The sequence below is a fragment of the Lathyrus oleraceus genome, chromosome 7, assembly GCF_024323335.1.
Source record: "Lathyrus oleraceus cultivar Zhongwan6 chromosome 7, CAAS_Psat_ZW6_1.0, whole genome shotgun sequence".
Classification (NCBI taxonomy): Eukaryota; Viridiplantae; Streptophyta; class Magnoliopsida; order Fabales; family Fabaceae; genus Lathyrus; species Lathyrus oleraceus.
The window spans coordinates 21,621,834-21,644,761 of NC_066585.1; the positions used below are offsets into that span (position 1 = coordinate 21,621,834).

The window sequence follows — 22,928 nt, forward strand, 5'->3', positions numbered from 1 at the left end:
TAATAAATCTATTTGAAACAATATTTTTAGTATTTGGTATAACCGTGCACTTGCAACCTATTAAGTTTTTGGTGTGTTGTCGAAGACTGTATTTTGATATTGATTTTTATTTACTTTTTCTATCAATTAGACTAAAAACTTTATTTTGTTCTTATGTTACCAAACATTCTCTTTCTTATTGGAATGAAGAAAGTCTGAAGTCATGGGAATCTTGTTGAACTGATATCCGAGATATTAACATCCTTTTATATAAGACAAAAGAAACGAGTAATTGCTAAAAGTTAAACTTTAAAAGAGTATGCCTCTCCTAAAAATACAAAACCACATTATTGTATTGTTCATCCTAACGTGAATGCTAACAATTTTGAACTAAAATCTTATTTGATATCTACGATACACAAAAACCGATTTTCAGGTTCCTTGATGAATGATCCAAATCTTCGTATATCCACTTTTCTTGAATATTGTGACACTTTGAAATTGAATGGAGTCATTAGTAATGCCGTAAGACTTATGATTTTTCCCTTTTTCATTAAGGGGTAAAGCTAGAGCTGGATTATATTCTCTTCATATTTCACCTCAACATGGGATCAACTAAAAATTGTTTTTCTTGCTAGATATTTTGATCCCAATAAGACACTTTTAAGGCGATGTCAAGGTTATGCTCTCATCATGGACTTGAAAAAAATGCTAATTGTTCATACCTTTAACAATGAACTTATATACACCACGAAGATGACAACAAATTTCGTTGTTGAAGGAGCTTCAAGGAATAAAAACATAAAGTATTTTTATGCTCTCATTGAAGATATGACGCATAACCACTACTAATGGGAAAATGACCGAAATTCCACAAAATATGTATCCCCTCGAAGGGGGCATGTGTGAAGTTGACATTTTAGATTATATTGTTGCTAAAGTTGATGTCACCCCTAATGTTCCACCTTATGAAATTTGTGGGGTTATTAGTCATGTTGTTGTTGAGTGTCAAACGACTTGAAATAGAGAGTCTAGTCTAGAGGATGCAAATTACTTTAATGATTTTCTGAGAGAAAATTTGTATTCTAATATGTATAATCCATGATAAAAAGATCACCCATAAATATATTAAAATTTAAAATTACAAATGTGAATGGTCAATTATGTTTTAAATAAATAAAATATTAAAAATAAATAGATAAACTAAATAAATAACTAGTACTTAAACAAATTAAATATTAATGAGTAATAAATTAACGTAACATATATCACACTATTAAAATAAATATTAAAATATATGAATTTGGTTCGATTTATTTTAGATCGATTCTGAAAAATTAATTTAAAATTTAATCCAATACAAATGGTTTATATAAAAGAGAATACAAACACATCCAAAATTATTTGATTTCTTGAGATTTTTAGTATTTTTTAATCGATTTTCAATTTTATTTGAATTGATATGGATTTTTAAACCCATGCTCATAATATAACATAAGTTTGATTTTCATGTAAATAATAAATAAAATGGGTTTGAAATACATTGAAAGAATGTTAACAATGAAAGTTTTCATCTAATGTAATCTAAATTTGAATTAAAATTTTAAAATTTTAAATATTAGTTAAGATCTGAATAAATATATTCAATAATAAACTTCTTATAATATACATGTGGTCAATAAACGATTCGTTTTATAACATAATAATTAATAATTAAGATAAGACTATTTATATAATGGTTTAGTTCAAGTCATTGGTGTAAAATAAATTATATTAAAATAAAGTAAAAAAAATCAAGTGGTAAGAAATTTGAGCTCTTAAAATAAATTATCGTTTAATTTCTTAGTCTATGTGTATAGGAAAACTTTACCAAAGATTATTCATAGTTGTTGAAGGGTGAAAACTTTATGCCTTTAACATGATAATCCAAAAATATATAAGCAAAACACTTCAAAAAAGTTAATTGTATTTGATCTCCAATTTATATATAAAAAAAAATTAGGCTATTCTTATTTTACATTTTGTGGTTTTTTTACCGAGATAACCCACTTTTTCGAAAAAATTCCCAAAATATCCCACTTTTCAGCAAAATTCCCAATCTACCCCACTTTTAGGAGGAGACGCCAATTGGATTGACGACCCCTCTTAAAAATTGCAAGGAGGCGCCAATTGGATTGGCGCCTATGTGTAATTTTTAAGAGGAGGCGCCAATCCAATTGGCGACTCCCTTAAAAACGCCTCAAATAAAAACTCTCCAACATGAAAGTTGTATATCTTTTCAAGACAATGAATTTGGATATAAATTTTGCATCATTTGGATTTTTTATGAGAAAGTTATGGGCAGTTGAAGTTGGACTTCTGAGTTTTTCAACTGTAATCTGACCTATAATGTCTTGCATTATTTCATGTGTTTCTTTTAGAGTTATGAAATTTTGTCCAACATAACAACTGAATTAGACATCTTAAATTTTCCAATGCACTTGGTCCCACCTCAAAATAATTAAAAATGAGTGAGTTAGGTCCCTGCGAAGTTGACCCAAAATTAGGGTTTCTGTCAAAATGACCTATAATGTTTTGAAATGAATGATGAGCTTCCAAGTTTCAAATGGATTTTTGATGAACATGAAAGTTGTTCATATGGCGACTGTTGTTAAAACTTGAATGGAGGCGCCAATTGGATTGGCTAGGGCAGGTGCCTTAGCCAATCCAATTGGCGCCTATGTGTAGGTTTTAAAAGGAGGCGCCAACTCAATTGGCGAGTCCCTCATAAAATGCATTTTTTGTCTTATAAATAGATGCTTTGTGTGACCTATTGTTCCACAACTCATATAATCATTTGGCTATCATGTTTGGTGTTCGTCGCCGATACGGTAAGGTGATTTATGCGAGAGACAAACCTCAATTGCTGATGCTGTTTTGGAACATCACCACGTTAGATCAACTGAAGAGGGAGTTGGTTCGATGGTTAGACGGGAAAATACCAGAAGGGGAAAAAATCAGAAGTATTGAGAGACTTGACAGTATCTTTGGTTGGGTGCGAATGAAGACTGATAAGGATGCTAGGGAAATGATGTTCGGTCGAGACGACATTAATTTGATTGTTGTAATCAGTTAGAATTATTTATGTTTTCAGATGTTTTGTACTGATGTTGGTTATGAAACTCGTTGTAACAAGAACTTAATGATATATAATGATTGATTGTTACAGAAATACAATGTTACAAAAAGCTTAAGATCTAGATAAAATGTTACAAAAAGCTTAAGATCTAGATAAAATGTTACAAAAATCTTAAGATCTAGGTGATGCTCCTTGATTGGGAAAATTGTTTTTGTTGTGTCCTGGTTGACGACAGATACTACATAATCTTATCATTTTATCTGTGGAATCCATCTTTGTTCTGATACGTGTGCTGTTTGGCCTTCTTTTCATCTTTCTACGCATCTCTTCATTGTGCCAAACAATATCTCCTTCATATGGAGGCCAGTAATCCTCCATTGGTAGTACTGAAAAGCTTTGACTATATACATTCATGATGGTGTTGGCCTTGTACACATCAGATAAATGGGTGTAAGCGTCTTGACGAGTATAAGCGCATGCTACAATGACATGGGAGAAAGGTATGCGGAAGGCCTGAAATTTTCCACAATCGCACCAACTTCTGTGTAGTCTAACAGCGTAGGCTAAATTTGGTCTCCCCTCGTTATTGCCCATTGTTTCCTGGACGCTGAAATTTTGTCTATGACGGTCAAACACTGTTACAGCGTGTGTTGTAGCTTTGATGCTCTCCTCTATCATGACCTTCATGCAACACTCACTGAATACTTGTCCAGACATTAACACTCCACTCCATCTTTCACCTCTGGTTGCGAACATAGAAGCCAACCTATAATAGGTTGATCTTACCAAGGCGGTTATCGGCAGATTTCGAATCCCTTTGAAAACCCCGTTCATGCATTCCACAATGTTTGTTGTCATGTGGCCCCATCGACAACCACCGCCAAATGCTCTTGTCCACTGCTCTACTGGGATGTTATTTATCCATCTCCTCGCGTCTTCATTAGACAGTCGAATCTCATCACGATAATATTGAAATGACGGTTGAGTTAAAGCATACCCAGCATTCACCACCTTCTTGCGAAGATTCTTATCTTTTATAGCACGCATGAAGTTTTGTGCAATGTGTCTGATACAGTAGACATGTGTAGAAGGAGGATCATGCCATCCGTTGTCATGGTTGTTGTAGGCACTTTCAATGGCAGCATGTCTATCTGAAATCAAACATAGATTGGCTTGTGGAGTGACATGCGTTCTGAGATGTCGAAGAAAGAAACCCCATCCACCAGCCGTTTCACCTTCAACAAGAGCAAAGGCAGTGGGAAATACATTGTTGTTACCGTCTTGTGCAACTGCCATGAGCAAAGTACCCTTGTATTTTCCGTATAACTAGGTGCCATCAATTTGCAGAAGAGGTTTGCAGAAAGCGAAACCTTTGATGCACGGGTAAAATGCCCAAAAGAGACGGTGAAATATTCTATTACCTGTAGCACAGGTTCCGTCTGGCATCATTGCTGGCACTGTCTCCAGAATTGCCACAGTTCCTGGGACATAAGTTTTTAGTGCCCATAAAAACCGTGGTAATTCCTTGAATGAATCCTCCCAGTTGCCGAAAACCTGTTCAACAACCTTTGTCCTTGCAATCCATGCTTTCTTGTAAGATGGAGTATAATTATATGTTGTTCGGATATGGGATATAATTATACTCACCTTCACTGATGGGTCTTTATTTACCAATGGCAGAATGTCTTGACATATCAAAGTTGTGCTCAGTTTACGGTGATCTTGTTCAACGTTAGTTGCAACGCAACTGTGTGGTGGGTCTATCGAAGCGATCTCCCAAGAGTCATTTTTCTTCTTGTAAGATGCAGCCAAACGAAACTTACAAAGCATGTTACAACATTCGATGACATACCTTCTAGAATCAGTTCGTTTCACTGTAAAGTCAGCAAAGTTGTTCATGTGGATTTTTTTGATTGCCAAGACACATTCTTCTTTGGTATGAAACATGTCTCCCACCTTTAATTCGCCTACTGGTCTCGGATACGGATTATAAAAGATAGTGTCGGACGTTTCATCGTCGTGAAGATCCATATTTGTCATATGTTGAGGAGGATTGTAGGCATGACTAGGAGGTATTGGTGGTGGTTGAGCCTCATCTTCATCGTCGTTGTTCAGGATGTGATCAACCTGTATCTCAGTCTCCTCTTCTTCTTCATCAACAACGTCGACTTCTACTTCTGCTTCTGGGTTGAGTTCATCTGACCATTGTGCATCATCTGCAGCATCTTCACCAGCTGCATCCTGATCGGTTAGTTGAGACTGTTGAGACGGTATACATGGTTGTAGAGTAATGTACAACTCGATACAATCCATGCCTGAATGTTCATGACTAAGAAACATGTTTTCAACATCTTCATCGTCTCGTATCTTAAGGGGGGAAAACTTGCATTGACCATTCTCAAAAAATATAGGATTTTGATATGTCATCTTTGACACAATACCTGATCCTATAAAGGATTGTATTCTTTTTTTCAAATGCAAAAAGGTTGCATTTCTCTTCATCGTGACTCTAATGGTATCAGTGTTTCTAAAACAAAAACCATGAAGCTCAGACTCAAAAGTTTCACCGTTGCAGTGAACGTTGACATTGTATAATGATGAAGATGACATTTTGGAGATGAAAACTATTTTGCAAGTGCAGATGAATGTGAGTGAAGTGTCTTGGATGTTGATAGTAAGACACTTAAATAGATGGTATCAGTGTCTCACATGCTAGCTAGTTCTGAGATGATGTGTCGGACATTGAAGCTACTCTGAGATAATGTGTCAAGCATGCAAGTCAGTTCTGAGATGAGGTGTCTGTCATGCAATACAGTGTGAGTTGATGTGTCAAGCATGCTAGCTAGTCATGAGTTGATGTGTCTGTCATGCAAGACAGTGTGAGTTGATGTGTCAAGCATGCTAGCTAGTCAAGACAAAAGTGAGTCTTCAGCATGCAGGATACTAGAGAGCCACGTGTCTGAGATGATGTGTCAATCCTGCAAGACAGTGTGAGTTGATGTGTCAACTAGGCAAGCTATCAAGAAGTGACTCTTCAGTATGCAGGAGACAAGATAGCCATGTGTCGGACATGTAAGACAGTTCTGAGATGATGTGTTAGTCAGGCAAGACAGTGTGAGTTGATGTGTCAGACAGGCAACCTATCAAGAAGTGAGTCTTCAGCATGCAGGATACTAGAGAGCCACGTGTCTGAGATGATGTGTCAATCCTGCAAGACAGTGTGAGTTGATGTGTCAACCAGGCAAGCTATCAAGAAGTTAGTCATCAGCATGCAGGAGACAAGACAACCACGTGTCGGACACCTAAGATGGTCAGACATGATGTGTCAACCATGCAAGCTATCAAGAAGCTAGTTATCAGCATGCAGGAGACAAGACAGACACGTGTCGGACACCTAAGATGGTCAGAGATGATGTGTCAATCATGCAAGCCATCCATAAGTGAGTTGTTCAGCATGCAGGAGACAACAATGCCACGTGTCAGACATGCAGATGGTGGCGCCAATTGGTTTGGCGCCTACACTTAAGGCTTGTACATGGTCGCCAATTTGAATGGCGCCCCCATGGAGTCAGTCCTCGAAACCAAGCATTCAGAACTAGCGTTGCATGCATGTACCCTATGGTGTCACCAATTTGAATGGCGCCCCCTCTTTATGATTGTACATGGTCGCCAAATGAGGTGGAGACACCATGCAAACACAATTTTTTATGCTCTCCTCCATTTGCCTATAAATTCATCCACTCCTTCAACAATTCTTCCACACCAACATTCTCACTACTTCATCTACATTACTTCTTTTACAATTTCATCTTCAACAAAATCTTCAAATTTCATCTACACCAACTCCCCAACAATATGTCTTTACTCACAATGGGCGAAGCACACAGAGGAACAGTTGCAAACATCGCAACATACGTAAGTTTTTTCTTATACTAATTTTTTATGTTTCATCTCCACCAACCCCATTTTATTTTGAAATACCAACTTAGTCAAGTGTTATATTATTTCTATTATAGGATGTATCAAGGTTTCGAACTCGAGTCCACGAATTTGTCCCAATGGACCCGATGATTCAACCTTATGTTGAACTCGCCGGTTTTGGTCACATTAGCAAGATTATGTATTGGTCTATAGATAACAAGTTCATTCTAGCCTTATGCGAAAGATGGAGGCCAGAGACACACACATTTTGGTTTCCAACCGGTGAGTGCACCGTGACGTTAGAAGACGTCTACATGCTTTTAGGACTACGAATTGAAGGCAAAGTTTTTAATGGTAAGACCAACTATGCAAATTCAATTTGCATGGAGCTTTTAGACACTGATTTGTTAGATGATAATGCTAGAGGTCAAGGTATACTACTCTCACGCCTAAAGTCATATTATAATAGTTTATATTTAGATGAGCATTCTACCGAAGATGCTCGAATAATCAAAACTAGATGTTACATTATGTTGTTACTAGGATCCTTTTTATTTCCCGAAGGTAGTGGTTCTAGCATGCATATTATGTACTTACCTTTACTTAGACATATAGATAGAATAGGTAGTTACAGTTGGGGATCCGCATGTCTAGCCTATCTCTATAGTTCGTTGTGCAAAAACTCCCACAAAGACACATCTACATTTTCTGGATGTGCTGTTTTGCTACAAGCATGGGGATGGTCAAGACTACCGTCTCTAGCACCGGTCAATAACAACCCCTTCACTTTTCCATATGCAAAAAAGTAAGTTGTTTAAATTGCTATATCTTTACTTACTTCCTTACAGTTTAGTACCCATAACTAATTTATTTTAACTTTTTGGTGTAGATGGTCGGCACGTGGTATGAATTACAGCAGATGTCCGAGACACTGTATTACTCAGTATCGCAACCTATTGGATCACCTTCGACCGACAGACGTAAGCAAAATAACTTCATTAATTCATCATATTATGTTGACTTTTTCTACATTCATTTAAATCCTATCGTCTTTAACATTTCAGTTCATTTGGCGTCCATACCTTAATATGGATCCTGAGCATCAGGTCAACCCTGAAGACGCAGCCGTATGGACAGCATGCACACCGATAATACGGTTCACAACAGTGGAGATGCACAACACCGATCGTGTGAAGCTGCAGTTCGGTATGATCCAGAATATCCCAGACCCCCCAGCTAGCCTAGGAGAATGGCATATGCGTAAAGTGAACGACCAATGGAACTACAACCCTTGGCAAACCTTCGCAAGATCAGAGTGTCGCAAGTGGAAGCACCGTCATGACCATGTCTTAACTGACGCAGTCATGCCAAATGAGGTAAAATCAAGTCGTACTTATATGGCTTGGTACAGATCAGTTGGATTTCAATTCATCGCCGATGATATGTACCTCTACGACCCACGCCAGACAAGTTACACACAAGAAGGATCAACATCTAACCCCTAACAACATTCTCAGCCCGGTTACTCACAACCACCTATCCGTCAAACTTTCCGTTCCACAAACACACAAACATACAACCAAAACATGCCATTCACCCAACCCCAATACCAAGAACATCCCCCATACCACCACCAACAAATGGACCATCAACCTCAGACTGAACATCGCTTCGCACCCACACCATCACCCTACCAAAGTCGCCTTAGTCAAAACACTAACCGCCCCTCCTCCTACCGTAGCCAAGAACCCCAAACATCACAATACCAAAACATCCCACAACCATATCTCTTCCAAACACCCCAACAACCTTTCCAACCGTTCCTAGACCCATCATTCACACCCATGTCTCCCTTCAACCATCCCGGTCGCCCATCCATGAGTCAACCACACCCCAACTTCTCTGGCATGGGTCATGAGCTCAGCTACGCCGGTACACCATCATTAAATACTGAAGACTATGCTGAGTTGGCTGAATACCTCAACGGATCTTCTCCTGTAGGAGGTAATGACGCTCCTGGACCATCAGATGAACAAACACCGGTGCAGAATCGTCAACGTGGGTTAGGGCCAAGGGTTAGGGTAGCTAGGGGATGTGGGACCGGAGGTCGGTTAGGTGATCCCGGTCATCACCATTAGGATTCTTTGTGTAAAATCCAAATTTTATTAATATCAATTCGTATTATATCAAATTTATCTTTGTGTAAACTCCAAACATTAGGTTTCTTTGTCTAAACTCCATTTTGGAAAAATTCACATACACATGTTTTGACTGAAACTCCATTGAGATGTCTACTTAAATTGTTATGTTGGACAAAATTTCATAATTTTAAAATAAACACATATGATAATACAAAACATTATAGGTCAGATAACAATTGAAATGTCAAAGAGTCCAAGTTCAGGTGCCCATACCTTTCTCATAAAAAATGCAAATGATGCAAAAAATTTGTCCAAATTCATTATCTTGAAAAGATCTAAAACTTTTATGTTGAAGGTTTTGTCATTTGAGGCTTTTATCATTCAAACAGAAGGGCTTGAATTTGGTCCCTTTTGGCAAAATTCACATACACATGTTTTGACAGAAACCCTAATTTTGGGTCAAGTTTGCATGGATCTAACTCACTCATTTTTAATTATTTTGAGGTGGGACCAAGTGCATTGGAAAATTTAAGATGTATACTTCACTTGTTATGTTGGACAAAAATTCATAACTCTAACACAAACACATGCAATAATACAAAACATTATAGGTCAGATAACAGTTAAAATGTCAAAGAGTCCAAGTTCAGGTGCCCATACCTTTCTCATAAAAATTGCAAATGATGTAAAACTTTAGTCCAAATTCATTATCTTGAAAAGATGTACAACTTTTATGTTGAAGGTTTTGTCATTTGAGGCTTTTATCATTCAAACAGAAGGGCTTGAAGTTGGTCCCTTTTGGCAAAATTCACATACTCATGTTTTGACATAAACCCTAATTTTGGGTCAAGTTCGCAAAGACCTAACTCACTCATTTTTAATTATTTTGAAGTGGGACCAAGTGAATTGGAAAATTTAAGATATCTACTTCAAATGTTATGTTGGACAAAAATTCATATTCCTAAAAGAAACACATGCAATAATACAAAACATTATAGGTCAGATAACAGTTGAAAAACTCAGAAGTCCAACTTCAACTGCCCATAACTTTCTCATAAAAAAACCAAATGATGCAAAATTTATATCCAAATTCATTGTCTTGAAAATATCTATAACGTTCATGTTGGAGATTTTTTCATTTGAGGCTTTTTTAAAGGAGGAGCCAATTGGATTGGCGCCCCCTCTTAAAAATTACACATAGGCGTCAATTGGATTGGCTAGGGCAGGTGCCCTAGCCAATCCAATTGGCGCCTCCTTGCAATTTTTAAGAGGGGTCGCCAATCCAATTGGCGCCTCCTCCTAAAAGTGGGGTATTTTAGGAATTTTACTGAAAAGTGGGATATTTTGGGAATTTTTTTCGAAAAAGTGGGTTATCTTGGTAAAAAAACCACATTTTGTTAGTGATTGAAGCAATATAAATTGAATCTAAAAAAAAATCAAAACTAAAGAAACATATGTTTTTAATATGTATAAAGCAAGATCTAATACAATGAGAATTTATCCAAACACCTCTTAATTTAATTTACTCATAGAGTTTCATTCCACAACTAAATTAAAAATAAAATAAATTACAATTTGTCTATAATCGAGAAATTGTTGAACAAATTTTAAGTTTGCATTAACACCTTTCAAACAAAAAATCTCATTCACCCTAATAGAATAGAATAGATTAAAAGTTTAATCTTTTACTTATAATATTACATATAACATAATAGACACCTAACTCCATTTGATTTGAACCACCATGTAATTATCACCATGATCAGATGGACCGACATAGTTATTGCAGGATGAACTAATAATAAAATCATCCTATGATTTCAGCTTTCTTCATATTCGTCCATAGCAGCTTGTATTTCAGTATCAAAAGTACCTAGCCATATTTTTTTCTTAGCAAATGGATCTTAAATCTCAGTCGAGTATCTTCTCCATCTGAGTCGAACATCTTTATACTTATTTGTTGAAGTCAATTGATGTCCACCATCTTTGAGATAAAGCTTCACTCCGTCAATAATCTCAACTTCTTCATGATTGCTATGTGTAATTTGGATTTTTGGATGATTTTGTTTTTTAACGTTTACTTTAAATTTTTCTTTTCGGTTGACTGAGTTCTTCCTTTTCACCATTTTAAATAACTGATTAAATAAAATAAATCGATAACAACAAAGATCAATTTATTGAACATGAAATCAATGAACAAACTCAAATTTTCCCCATATAGGCACATACCTTTTTCAGCAAAACAAGAGATATTTGATTAAATTTTAAAAATAAATGAATACTCATAAAACCAAAATTCAATACCGCTGGGTAGATCTTGTGAATCTTACCTTTCTCACGCAATATTGTCCCACTTTATAATTGTTTATATTGTTCTTCTTGCAATGAGAAGCTCTTATTTATAATCACTGATTTATATAAGATATTTTTTGGATGAGTTAGCCAACTCAGACTCAATATTAGTTTTTTTTTGGATGAATTAGCCAACTCAGAATCAATATTATGTATGTTTAAAGTATAATATATAAAGAGGTATAAATAAAAAGGTTGACATTAAATTAAAAATTAAAAATAATATTCAAATAAATTGAGAAAAAAATTTATTGAAAATTTTATATTGTAACTTATGAAAGTTTTGACCGAGGAATAAATTTATATATATATATATATATATATATATATATATATATATATATATATATATATATATATATATATATATATATATATATATATATATATATATATATATATATATATATATATATAATATATATATATATATATATATATATATATATATATATATATATATATTGTTTATGGTGTTTTATTTGTATAAATATATATTTTAGCAAGCACCTTAAAATATATTTGATGAATTTTTAGTAATTAATACACTTCTTCTAAAATATAAGTAGGACTATTTTAAAAATACTTATAGGAGAAGCTAAGTTACATGCACTTACTTTTTTTAAGGAGTGGTTTAGTAACATAATTATTTTATTTCCAAATTCTTTTAAAATTTACTTTATTAACATTTATAACAAACTCCAAATTTTATTTTAAATTAGAGGTTTTTTAGTGGCTGTTAAACTAGGTATACACATGAATAAAACAATGGTTTTAGGAATTTTTTATGCTTTGAAATAAATTTTAAAAAAATTGTAATAAGCTAAAATATATTTTTGCTATACTTATATTTCTAGAAATCCTCAAATAAAACTTGAAACAAATACAGTTTATTTACATTTTTGGCATATATTAAATATCTTTTCATTATAATGTTGTTGTCTACATCAAAATTATTTATCAATCCATTCAAAAATTGCTTTTAAAGAAATTACTTTCTTTTTTGTTCTAATTTAGTATTTTTATTTATAAGAAGGTATTATGACCACCCAGTTCAACCACTAATGAAAATGACTTTATACGTTTAAAAATAGAAAAGGTGGATTTTAGATGTGGTGCATAACCATTACCTCAAAAGTGTCAAATTTTTCTTTAATTAGTCTGACCAAAGTATATCTTGAAAAATCATCCACACAAAAAAACATATATTTTCCCATCCAGACTTTTAACTTACATAAGCCTCATGAGGTCCGTATGAAGTAACTCTAAAACTTTGGTGGTGGTAAGATGCTGGAGTTTCTTGTGGGACATCTTGGTCTGCTTGTCTATTTGGCATTCACCATAGATTTTCCCTTCTTCAATCTTGAGATTTGACAATCCCCTAATAGCATCTTCATAAGGTTGAGATGGTCAAGTTTCTGGTGCCATAACTTAGTCTCATCAACCTTGGATATCAAACATGTTGATGGCTGACTTTTATTTTGAGATATCCACAAGTAACTGTTGTCTTTGGTCTGGATCCTTTCATTAACACCTTTTGATCTTTGTTGGAAACAATATATTCAGACTTGTAAAAATTTACATTCAGACCTTGATCACACAATTGATTGATACTGATCAAGTTAGTAGTTAGACCTTCTACCAGTAACACATCATCAAGACAAGGGAAACTTGAACTAACCAGTTTGCCTATGCATTTGATTCTTCCTCTAGCTCAATCACCAAAAGTGACATAACTATTTGAGTATGACTTTAACTCTTCAAGATAGCTCTTTTCACCAGTCATGTGCCTAGAACATCCACTATCAAAATACCAATCTTCTCTTGAGGAAACTCAAAGAGATATATGAGCTATGAGACAAGTGATAGTTTCCTTGGGTTTCCACACTTTCTTTGCTTGAATTTTCCACACTTTCTTTGCTTGAGTTTTCTTCTTTTTCTTTCTGTTGGGCCTTGGTTGGTTATAAGAGTGAGGATATACATACAGTCTATAGCAAAAGGGTCTTATATGACCATATCTTCCATAGTGGTGACACCTCTAAGATGAGTTCTTGTTGCCTCTGTTGCAAGGGTACACATTTTGAGCACATAGAAACTCAGTTTTCTTCTCAGGGGAAACAAACTTCTTTGTAGTCAAACCTTATAGCCTTCATATTCTGAGACTCCTCCCCAACTTCCAAGATCTTATCTAACATATCAGAACCATTATTCACCATATGTAGAGATTTTGTCATATTGTCAAGTTTGAACTTAACAATGTGACTTCCGCTTACAGACCTGCAATGGTTGAGTCAAAATTCTCTTTTACCAGAAGTAGGACAGTTATAATCTTCTTTTATTTCTCTTCTCTCAAGCAAGCGTCCTTCCACTGAGTGAATAACAATTTGTATGTATCATCTAGTTTATCTTCTGAGATATCTTCATCACTAGACTCACTGCAAATATCATATTTTCCAGTGAAAGTCATCATCTTATTACATTTTTCTTCTTCACTTTCATCATTAGAGTCAGACCAAGTGATTGATAATCCCTTTTTCTATTTCTTAAAAAAGGGGACCAAGTTGAACCAAGTGACCTAACGTATAAAAGCCATCACACATTATATACAAGGGACACTTTCTGATATCCATTTTTTACGATACTCATCTCAAATTCTCAATTGACTTAGGCATTGGAGTTCTAATCTTGTAGATCCATCCTGCACCACCGTATCAAAAATTAATACCATCGATTTTAGATTCCTCACCATTAATATACATCAATTTTAGTTCCTGAACGGAACAAATACATATACTCTAAAATAAATAATGAAAAGTCAATTACATTTGATCTAAATTTAGACTAAATACATTAAATTGTTGAATAATTTTTGTTTATATTTCATTTCAAATGAAGTATATAATTTTGATAGAATTGCAATATTTTTTTCTATTAAAAAATGAGTAACAACTTCATTCATAAGAGATGGATAAACATCATAACAATAATTAAATAGGAATTTATGATAAATTTGATCTCTTCGTAAATATATCTTAAACAAAACCCTAAATCAAACACATAAAAATAAAGATTTTTTTAAAAGAAAAATAAATATATAGATATATAAAGAAAAAAGGACAAATATCAATCGGGAAAAACCAAACAAGAGCCTACTGTCATACCCCAAAATTCGCCCGTTAATTTTGCAAGACTTTTTTGAGGCACCCCAACTTATTTTCCAAGGCATTGACCTTAAAGGAACCAAGACCCAGCTCGCAGATGGCCAAATCCAGAAAATGGCCCAAACTGGCATGCTCGCTAGGCGAGCAAATCCTTCGCCTAGCGAACCCTTCGCTACAATACTCGCCTAGCGAAGCTTGCGAATACCAGAAAATTCCGGGCTTCATTCTGAGCCCATTAGGTCACAATAAACCATTATAAATACCAACATTTCAGTCAGAAAGGGGAGGAGAAGGAGACGAACCGGAACCCTAGCAGTCAAACCTTGGAGGCTAACCAAGAGGATTCAGAGCAACCCTGAAGGAAACCCTGAAGGCAACTCATCTGCCCAAAAGGTTACCTCCGCCCAACTCAATCCGATACCAAAAGTGACCTGACAATTCAACGTTGCAATTCGATTGCAAACAGGTTTGCGCATCACTACTGTTTTATGTTTCCAATCTGTAATCTCTGAATACATAATGCATCATGATTGAATTTCTGGATATGTAATTAGAGTTTGCATGTGAGTTTAAATGTGCCTGAATATCCTGAATGTTTGACCATGTTATTTCTGTAATTGAATGCCATAGGGCGTGCAGCCTGCTGAGATCGTACTGTTCTGGAATTCAAAACCCGCAGCCGCTCGCTAGCACATCGCTAAGCGAGTATGTAGCGAGCACTCGCTAAGCCTTCGCTAGGCGAGGCAGAGGCGAACGTGACAGTCGCTAATATTTTGGCTGTTCTATTCTACGCTTATCTGATCTGTTCTATTTTTATCATGCGTTATTTTGCCCGACATTCCTACTGCTGTGTTTCTTTTGCGGTGTAATCCTCGATTGCACCCCCATTTGGTATTCTGACCTGTTTGCTGAATATTGTAAGGACTCACATACTCCCGAAGAGGGTAGCTTGCTAGGTATCCCACTTTATTTGTGGGATACCCTTGTGGAGATTCATCCTATTTACTTAATTGATCTTAATGTAGAGATTCATCCTATTTATTTAATTGATTTTAATGTGGAGATTCATCCTAATTACTTAATTAATATGGACCTAATTACCTAATGGATTACAACGACCTAATCGATCGTAAAATATTGTCGTTGAATATGTGATCTTGGACCTCTCTTTGTTGCCTTACGATATTACGGTATTATGGTCATGTCCCGCGAATATGGGGATACACTTAGCAAAGACCCTTCGATTAAATCATCATGTCCCTATAAAATAAATCATCGTCCCTCGGATGTTGCCTGCGAATATATGATTTTGTCTCTCGATGACCCGTCGTTGTAGCCTACGGTTAAATGATGATCGTCCCTTCGAATGCTAAAGTATCCTTACATTGCCTTCAATGACCAATCGATGACCCTACGATGTCCCTTTTACATCCAAAGGATAAAACTACTTACTTCTTAATAGTAAGGACAGTTTTACCCTCATAAGGATAGGAAATGCCCATAAAGGCCTTGGGTAGGTATAACCCTTAATTGCTGGCCCACCACCTAAAACGTTTTTCACACCCCACACCTTTCAAAACATCTTGAGAAAATCACCACTTGGTATACATTCATACTAGAATCATTACCGAGTTATATTTTTCTAAGTAACTTTCAAAACTAAACGAGATAACCACTTTGTATACATTCGTACAAGAATCATTACAAAGTTAAATTCTCTTTTCAAAACATTTTTTAAGAAATTCACAAACACTTTTTTCAGACAAACATAAGTGATCCAACAATTAAGAGCCCATGGATAACCATGGATACAAAGGGTGCTAACACCTTCCCTTTGTATAATGTACCTCCCGAACCCAAAATCTAATTAAGGTCTTTCCTGTTCTTTTCCACCTTTCCTTATGGGATAAAAGAAAAGTCGGTGGCGACTCTTGCTATCCGCGACATTTGCTTTCCAAAGCAAAAAACACACCGAAGTCAGTTCACCGTATGACAGAACTGGCGACTCTGCTGGGGAAACAAAAAGAGAGGTTACCTTAAAAAACAAGATCACTTATTCAAATTGTCTGATTTACTTTTAAGGGATTGCTTGGGTATTTTATGCTTGAGTGAAAGATCCTACACCCGGATCTAGTGTACCTTAAGTAAGTAGCAAAAGATCATCGCGACTATCCAGCGTATACTGGAATGGTCAAAATGATGGCTACGGTTAACGTGACACTTTGGATGTCCTGATATTCCTCATGTTTACTTGAGGAAAAATTTGGCTTCCGCGTGGTGTCATCAAAGCATTAACCAGACCTTTAGAACCCTAATTGACTCATCCTAGCCATTAGAAAGTAGTGAGATAACTGACTTCGGTTCCGACTGGGGTTGGTTGAGACTCGATACTACACTCTTTGAGATTGGACTTTGGGGAAGCTTTGGTCAACCACTTGGTGTTGCACTGAAGTGGACTTAAGGAAAGGTCAATGATTTGAGATCCTTCTAGAACCCGGTTACTATTCTAGGACAGGTTGAACCAACCAAACTTCAGTGGGGAGGGTACTTACCTATGGAACTCATGCAAGCCTTAAAACCTAGGAATGATTGTTGTGTGACTTGTTCGTGCTTGTTGTTTACATAACATCATAACATCATAACATCATGGCATCGTACTAACCATTTCAAGGACTTAGGGATTTAGCTTTGCTCTGTTAAACAGGTTATGGCTTCCAGGAAGACCATCCAGATCAATCTTGTAGCGATCTCTCCTCAACTCAAGGATTTAGTGTCAGAACTTCCCGATCAGGCTCAGTTCATCAAGAAACATGGTTCTCTCCTCAATTTGGTTACCACTGGTTTCAAAGAGGATATGATAAGGGTTTTATTCCAGTTCTTCGATCCTAAACATCATTGCTTCACATTCCCAGATTATCAGTTGGTACCCACATTAGAAGAATTCTCCAGGATGCTTGGGATACCTATTCTGGATCAAACACCTTTCAGTGGTTTAGAAAAGATTCCGAAGTCTGAAGAAGTTGCCGCAGCTTTACACATGACAAAGTCAGACATTGAAACCAACTGGGTAGCAAGAAGTGGAACTAAGGGTTTACTTGCCAAATTTCTGATAAATAAGGCCCGAGAATTCCTAAAAATTATGAATGTCCATGCTTTCGAAGATGTTTTAGCGTTACTAATCTATGGTTTGGTGTTATTTCCTAACCCAGACCAATTCATAGATATGAATGCTATTAAGATATTTCTCAGTCATAACCCTGTGCCTACCTTGCTTGGAGACATTTTGCATTCCCTTCACACCCGTACTATGAAAAGGCAAGGGACTCTCATGTGCTGCATACCTTTATTGTCTAGGTGGTTTATTTCGCACCTTCCTCAATCAGTCTTGAAGAATGAGCAAAATCTGAAATGGTCTCAAAGGATAATGTCGCTCTCCCATTCAGACATCCGTTGGTGTCCTCATCTCAAAGAAAATGTTATCATCATTGACCGTTGTGGAGAATTCCCTAACGTACCACTCCTGGGGATAAGAGGAGGTATTACTTATAATCCAGCTTTAGCCCTACGCCAGTTGGGGTATGCTCGAAGAGAGGGTCCACATGAAAGAATTATTCAAGGCACTGTGTTTGACTACGACACCGACTCCCAAGGTCTCCGTCAGAGATTTGTACGAGCCTGGGGCATGGTGAAAAGAAGCACTTTAGGACAGAAAAAGTCTATTCCTATGGAACCTTATCTCAGATGGGTACGCGCCAGAGCTCGTGAACTTGTCATGCCATACCTTGCAGTCGGACCGCTGATTGTGGAACCAGAAGTTGAAGGAGGTACTCCCTAGATCATTCCTTATCCAGATATGCCCACCGATGTGGAAGAATTAAAGAGATCCTGGATCCAGTTGAGAGAGGAAAGGGATACTTTTGAGATTCAGTTCGTTGCAGAAAGGAAGAAAGTATTAGAGCTCACCAGCCAGCTTAATGAGGAACGAAGACTCAATACATATCTTCGCCCAAAAAGAAGCCGTCCCTGGGAGATTTGAGCTTTCATTTATTTCCTTTTGTAATGAACATTGATTAAAGAAATTATTAATAAAAGTTCCCTCTTTTGGTGGTTTACGCAAAGTTAAATTCCAAAAGTCCTTGAAAACATTTCATACATTGCATAGCATGACATAACATTGCATAACAGGTATTCTAAAGGATCTATATTCTCACGATCTTCCTTGCAAACAGAAAAATGGCTCTCAAACAAACTGTCAAAGATCTCCAGGCTCAGAATGCTCAATTCCAGGAGATGATGCTGAGCTTATCCAAGGGGCAGGAGGAACTGAAGGCTCTCTTGCTCGAGAAGAAGAAAGACCAGAAACCTGTGAGTTACATTAACCCGGGAAGAAGGCGTAAAGGACAGGCTGCGGGAATCAAGATTAGACTTCCGAAAGATCAAGAAGAGGAGACGGAAAATGATTCGGAAGATGAGAATGCTGATCCTCTCAACCAGGAGGACGACGAGGAAGATTATGAAGATGAACAGTACTCTCCAAAAGAGGATAAGTATAAGTTGCTGGAAGAACGTATGCTAGCTATGGAGGGTCAAAAGGCGCCCAGTCTGGATTTCGAAAGCTTGGGACTGGTCTCTGATGTGGTCATTCCTCGCAAATTCAAGATCCCCACTTTCACTAAGTATGATGGTGCGTCTTGTCCTCAGATGCATCTGAGAGCTTATGTGAGAAAGATTCAGCCGTATACCACTGATAGGAAACTATGGATCCATTTCTTCCAGGAGAGCCTGTCTGGCACGCAGTTGGAGTGGTATTATCAGCTCGAGAGCTCTAACATCCGCACCTGGACTGATTTAGCGACAGATGGACTGATTTAGCGACAGATTTCTACAAGCACTACCAGTACAATTCTGAATTGGCGCCTACTCGGCTACAGTTGCAGAATATGACTATGGGATCTAAAGAAAGCTTCAAAGAATATGCTCAAAAATGGAGAGATTTGGCTGGCAGAGTCAAACCCCCTATGACTTATCGAGAATTAGTGGACATGTTCATGGGTACACTGACTGGTCCATTCTATAGCCATCTACTGGGAAGTTCTTCATCAGGTTTCACTGACCTTATATTGACGGGTGAACGTGTTGAAAGTGGTATTCGAAGTGGGAAGATACAGGCAGCTACCTCCGCAAGCACCAGAAAGACCCATCAGGGAAAGAATGAATCAAATGCTGTGTACGGTGAAAGGAGTCATAACAAGAAAAATCATGACCATGCCGTTGGAGCAGTTACGATTGCAGCACCGCCATCTCAAAACTTCCAGCACAGGAAAGACAGGCCAAGAAGGCAGTTTACCAAGATCAATATGACTTTGGCGCAAGCACTGCAGGGTATGCTAAAGGCAAATTTAATTACTCTCAGAGATCCTCCTACGAATCCCAACACTACTTCTTCTCGTTATAATCCCAATGCCAGGTGTGCATATCACTCCGATAGCCCCGGGCATGATACAAACGATTGTTGGTCGTTGAAGAATAAGATTCAGGATATGATCGACGCTGGTGAAATTGAATTTGATCCTCTGGGGACTCCTAATGTCATCACTGCACCTATGCCTAACCATGACAAGACTGTTAATGCTGTGGATGACAATTCTCACATTTCTAATGTGGCTGATTTAACATCTCCTCTCCTGATCATCAAGAAGAATTTATTGCAAGCTGGTTTATTTCCAGGTTGTGCTGAAAATTGCGATCGCTGTGTACTCCGACCCAACGAGTGCTTGAAGTTGAGGAATGGTATTCAACGGCTGATGGATGATCGCGCAATTCTCTTCGAAAAGGTTCCTAAGGTGGAAAACCCTACTGAAGAAATATCTGTGATTGCTAGGTCCAAAGTTCCAGTGAAGATTACCACTACCAGAGCACCTGTGAAGATTACTGCTGAGCCCAAGGTAGCTCCCCTAATCATTACTGCACCTGGCCCAGTACCGTATTCCTCCAGCAAAGCCATTCCGTGGAATTATGGAGGTGATGTTTACATCCATGGCGTAAAGCAAGTTGGTAATGCTGCTAATCCTAATGACATTGTTGGGACTAGTAAAAGTGGAAGGATCTTCTCTCCAGAAATCTCACCTCCCTCCCCTGAAACCCGAGGAAAGGAACCAGTCAACCCTTCTCAGTCAGAGACACCCGTCGAAGATGTTGCCAAACAAGAAATGGAAGAAATGCTGAAAATCATCCGCAAGAGTGATTTTGATGTGGTAGAACAGCTGGGGCATACTCCGTCTAAGATCTCGATTTTATCCTTGTTATTATCTTCTGAATCTCATGCCAAAGCGTTGATAAAATTCTTGAAGACTGCTCATGTACCTCAGGAGACCTCCGTCGATCAGTTCGAAAACTATGTTGCTAACCTGACTGTTGACAATGGCTTAGGCTTTTCCGATGCTGATCTGACACCAACAGGAAAGAATCACAATAAAGCTCTGCATATCTCCATTGAGTGTAAAGGGATCACCTTGTCTCATGTGTTGATCGATAATGGCTCTTCTTTGAATGTACTACCGAAAGCCGTGCTCGATAAACTTGACTGTAAAAGCATTGAACTGAAGCCTAGTGACATTGTGGTGCGTGCTTACGATGGTGCGAAGCGTGTTGTCCATGGTGAAGTGGTTCTCCCTATCAAGATAGGACCTCAAGTCTTCAACACTATCTTTCACGTAATGAACATTCGTCCTGCCTATTCTTGCTTGCTGGGACGCCCTTGGATTCATGGGGCAAGTGCTGTAGCTTCATCTCTCCATCAAAAGCTGAGGTATCCAATAGAGGGTAAGGTTGTCACTGTGTGTGGAGAAGAAGAATATATTGTCAGTAGTGTGCAGGCCTTCAGATACGTCGAGATGGATGGTGAATTCTTTGAGACTCCTTCTCAGTCATTTGAAGTAGTTCCTCCGACCAGCCCTGTCCTTAAGCCAACTCCCCTGGTGCCCAAGGTTATTCGTGCTCCTCCTGTCATGATTTCTCTGAAAGATGCTCAAGCCGTGGTTGAAAACGGTGGTCGTACTGGTTGGGGTCAACTGATCAACGTACCATACAAGTCTGACAAGTCTGGTCTGGGATTTAACTCTGAAAGGGTGGTCAAAGATCAGATTAATGTTGTAGTAGATGCTGATAGCGATTGCGACCTGGATAGCTGGATTTTCCCAACAATTGGTGACGAACTCAATAATTGGAAGGCTGAAGACACTATCCCGATTTCCTTTAGTCAGGAGTAATTGTTATTGTCTGTTTTATTGTTGCAAAATTTTTTAGTTTTACAATTGAACTTCTTAAAGCATTGTGTCTATGCTCGAGGCACAATAGCTAATTTGTTAAGGGTTTTGTCATTTTCATAAGCATATTCACATTCAATAAATCAATGGACTTTTTGCATTCAAATATTGCGCTCTTTATCTTTCCTGTCATCTTCCGAAAAAGCTATGTTTTCTTACACACACTCACGTAACGAATTGCAGATCCATACCCACTCTGGATCCTGTTGATAATAGTTCTACTACTGTTCATTATGACTTTGAAAATCCGATCTACCAAGCCGAGGATGGAAGTGAGGAAGATTGTGAAGTACCTGGAGAACTTGCCAGACTGGTACTGCAAGAAGAGAAGACTATACAGCCGCATGAAGAGTCAATCGAAATTGTAAACCTGGGTACTGAAGTGGACAAGAAAGAAGTCAAAATAGGAGCAGGCTTGGAAAACAGTATTAAAGAAAGATTGATTCAGATGTTACATGACTATGTAGAGATTTTTGCTTGGTCTTATGAAGACATGCCAGGATTGGATACTGATATAGTAGTGCATCGTTTGCCAACGAAGGAAGATTGTCGTCCTGTTAAGCAAAAGGTTCGCCGCATGCGTCCTGAAATGTCTGAGAAAATCAAAGCCGAAGTTATAAAACAATTTAACGCTGGTTTCCTAGCCGTTACTTCTTATCCTCAATGGGTTGCTAATGTGGTACCGGTACCGAAGAAGGATGGTAAGGTGCGAATGTGCGTCGATTACAGAGATTTGAATAAAGCGAGTCCCAAAGATGACTTTCCACTCCCGCACATTGATGTTCTGGTAGACAATACCGCTCAACACAAAGTATTCTCCTTCATGGATGGATTCTCGGGTTATAACCAGATTAAGATGGCACCTGAAGACATGGAGAAAACTACGTTTGTGACGCAATGGGGCACTTTCTGTTACAAAGTAATGCCATTC

At 37.4% G+C, this 22,928-nt stretch overlaps 1 long non-coding RNA gene across 1 annotated transcript; it reads right to left on the reverse strand.

The window, feature by feature from the left end:
- Window positions 1-10,602: 10,602 nt before the first annotated feature.
- Window positions 10,603-11,624, reverse strand: LOC127105804 (uncharacterized). Its single transcript, XR_007795133.1, has 2 exons — window positions 11,490-11,624; window positions 10,603-11,294 (listed from the first exon to the last, which is right to left on the reverse strand). It is a non-coding gene; the product is annotated as an uncharacterized LOC127105804 (long non-coding RNA).
- Window positions 11,625-22,928: the final 11,304 nt, after the last annotated feature.